A 3,494-nucleotide genomic window follows, 5' to 3' on the forward strand; every position below is an offset into this window, starting at 1 on the left:
CCCAGGCAGGAAAGTCGTAGACACTCATCTCCAATAAACCACTAGAAAACTGGAAGTGGTGCTATGGCTCAAGTGGTAGAGGGCTCACCTTGAGCTGAAGAGATGAGCGAAAGCACCAGACCCAGAGTTCCGCAGCACTAATGACAAAAATTTTTAAAAAAGAAAAATTAAAAAGATTGTTTGATAATCAATGCCTGAAAGTCAATGATACAAACATAGTGTTAGGCTACTATTTAGCTTCTGGCAATTCAGATAGGGGATTATGCTTTCAAAGCTAATGGATCAACACCAAGAAAGGTACAAGATTGATTATAGTAACAAAACCACAAATGGGAAAGGTTATGCCAAGGATACTACAGAACCTGTAACCCTAAAGAGAATATTCTGATAGGATAAAACTTATTGCAAATTGAATATTAATAATGTGTTCTTGAAATCCAATGTATATAATATATATATGTTTATGTCTATGATAATTTTTAGATCATTCTCAAAAATGGCATGGAGTTATTAAATTATATATCAGAATACCACATCATTTTATAATAAAAAGGCATAAATGATATTTAAAATAAAGATAAGAGAAATAGAGTGGAAGAAGAGCTCAGGGACAGATCTTCTACCCTGAGTTCAAGTCCAGCACTGACAGACAAACAACAAGAACAACAACATCGGAAGGATGAATTTGTATGGAAAATGGACTTGGGAGGAAGTGACCTAGGAGCCTAGGATGTTTGTTGACTCACAGTCAGGTGATCATCGACAGTCAGGTGATTACTGGTCTGATTAAAGCAGGTGATGGGAAAGCTGGGAGGGGCTGCTCTGTGGGCAGACTTAACCCTGATCACAACTCAAGCAAGAGATAATTCTTGTCCTCTCAGCTTTGTGCAAAGTGTGAATCAGAAGATCTCAGTCCAGGGAACCTAAGCATAAACTCAATTTTCTATTCCAAAAGCAAAAGCAAACAGAAGAGGACATGGCTTAAGTGGTAAAGTACCAACCCAGCATCAGGCCTGACAAATTACAAATTAATGAAGACCCACAAGATACAATGGATGATGCCACGAATGTGTCCTACAGTCCGGTGGAAAAGTAATAAACTCATAGTCCAAAAATAAAGCATACACAGAAGTAAAAAACAAAACAAAACAAAATAAAACAAACACAATAAACTTTTCCAACCCTGGACAAACCTAAGTTGCACCTAACCCAAATCACCTAACCAAATTGCAAGTCCTTGAAAGAGGAAGTAAAAGGTGGGGTTGTCAGGATGTAAATTCCAACTTCTATTGATATGTAAATCAGCTTCCCTAAACAACCAATCAGAGACACTTCCTTTCCTGGGCCCACCCTCTTTCAGTATAAATAGAGTGGAAGTCTGAGACTCAGGCATTGCTGAAGATCCCTCAGGAGGAGGAGGCTGTTTGGAGCTTGGATACTCCAGGTGAGGATCAGAGTGGGAGAATCTACTCCTCTTTTAATTCTTCTTTCCTTGGTTTGGTGTTGTTGTTGGTGGTGGTGTTTTGTCGGTTGTGGGGATTGAACCCAGTGGTAGGGCAGTGTTGCTGGGCCTCTTTGTTTTCAAGACTGGGCATTATCCCTAGGTCACTTTGTGGACAAGTTTAGTGCTTTACCACTTGAATCACAGCCCACTTGTGATTTTGGAGTGGTAAATAGGAGATAAGAGTCTGTGTCAGGGGGACTTTGGTGCCCAGGCCTGCTTCAAAGCTTGATCCTCATATCCCAATCTATTGGGTAGCTAGGCTTTTAGGGGTGAGTCACCAGCACCTCATTAGATTCTAGGAATGATGGATCCTGACATTGTCCAGGCCTTCCAGAAGGAACTGAGCTGTGGCATCTGTATGAATACTTTCATAGAGCCAGTCACCCTAGAGTGCGGGCACAGTTTTTGTCGACCTTGTCTCTTCCTTTGCTGGGAAGAGACTCCAGCCAGGTGCCCAGGATGCAAGGGACCCTGCCAGCAGACAAACCTGAAAACCAACGTGGTTCTGAGGAGCCTGGTGGCCATTGCCAGAAGAGCCAGACTCAGGCAGTTCCTGAGCTCTGAGGAATACATGTGTGGGACACACAGGGAGACCAAGCAGATGTTCTGTGAGGTAGACAGGGCCCTGCTCTGTAGGAGCTGCTCCATGTCTCAGGAGCACAGGGCTCACAAACACCATTCTATAGAAAGGGCTGCTGATGTGCAGAGGAAGATGATTTCAAAGCAGGTGCATGCTGTATGGGAAAAGACTCAAGAAAACCAGCACAATTTACAGGAGAAGAAGAGACTCACCAACCAATGGATTTATTATGTGAACCTCTACCGAGACATGACTAAGGATGTTTTTAGAATGCTGCAGCTTTTTGTCCAGGAGGAGGAAAGATATCATTCCCAGCTACTGATCAATGAAGGAAGAGCCATGTTACAGCAACTCAGAGAAAGGGAAACCTAAATGCTTCAGAAGAAGCATCAGCTCAGGAATATGTTTCAGGAGCTGATCGAAACATACCAGAAGCCAGATGTGGAACTGCTTCAGGGTGTAGAGTTGACCCTAGAAAGCTGTGTGTCAGTGTTGGTCTTCATGCCACTTCCTCTGAGGCCACAGCTCAGTGCCCCTCCCATGCCTGGAATGAAAAAGAAGCTCAATCAGTACCGGGTGGAGATTGCCTTCAATGAAACTATGGGGAATCAAGGTCCTGGGAGCAGTGTTAGACATGACCATCAATATGCGGTTTTGAATTCTGAAGACTCCCTCCACTTCACTGCTTTTGGATGCCAAGTCTTCAGCTCTGGGAAACATTACTGGGAAGTTAGTGTGGATGAGTCTTCGACCTGGCCCTTGGGAGTTGTTACTGATTCTGTCATAGGGAGCAACCTCAGTGAATCTGAGGACGTTTTCCTCCTTTTGTTTGTGAAAGAGAACACACTTTACACCCTTTTTACCACCTTCCCATTGCTGTCTCAATATGTAGAGAAGCCTCTGGGCCGGGTTGGTTTGTTTCTTGATCTTGAGCATGGCAGTCTGAGTTTTTGGAATGTGGCTAAGTGTTCCCTTATCTGGAGATACCCCAATGATTCTCTCTGATTTCCTGTCAGGCCCCTTTATTCCAGTGGTATCCCGGTGTCTTAAGTGAAGAGACTCTCTATGTGTTGGGAACTCTATGGCAGAGAACCTTTCTCAAATGAAGCAAACCACTAATACTGTACTAATTTAAATTTTTTCATGAAATATGGTGGTAACTATAAAATGTAAAAACCAGTATTAAATGAAGATAAGATAAAGTAGCAACAATGCAACAAGAGAGCAAATAAATATTTTAAAATTGTTATAAAAATAAACCCATGCAAAATTGAGTCCCCAGTGATGGCTTTTCACCCTGAAAGCAGTTGGAATCCAGAATAACAACAAAAAGCAACATTGAATGCAGTGGGCACTGTTGTTTTACCAGTAATCCTTGCTAATCAGCAGGCTGAGTTCTGAGGATGGCAA

General features: G+C 42.6%; 1 pseudogene; it reads left to right on the plus strand.

Moving 5' to 3' along the window:
* Positions 1-1,808: 1,808 nt before the first annotated feature.
* On the plus strand, positions 1,809-2,993 carry LOC138839236 (tripartite motif-containing protein 43 pseudogene; annotated as a pseudogene).
* The last annotated feature ends 501 nt before the right edge of the window (positions 2,994-3,494 follow it).

This window comes from Dipodomys merriami, unplaced genomic scaffold (assembly GCF_024711535.1).
Source record: "Dipodomys merriami isolate MVZ:Mamm:240054 unplaced genomic scaffold, mDipMer1.0.p SCAF_2989, whole genome shotgun sequence".
Taxonomy (NCBI): domain Eukaryota; kingdom Metazoa; phylum Chordata; class Mammalia; order Rodentia; family Heteromyidae; genus Dipodomys; species Dipodomys merriami.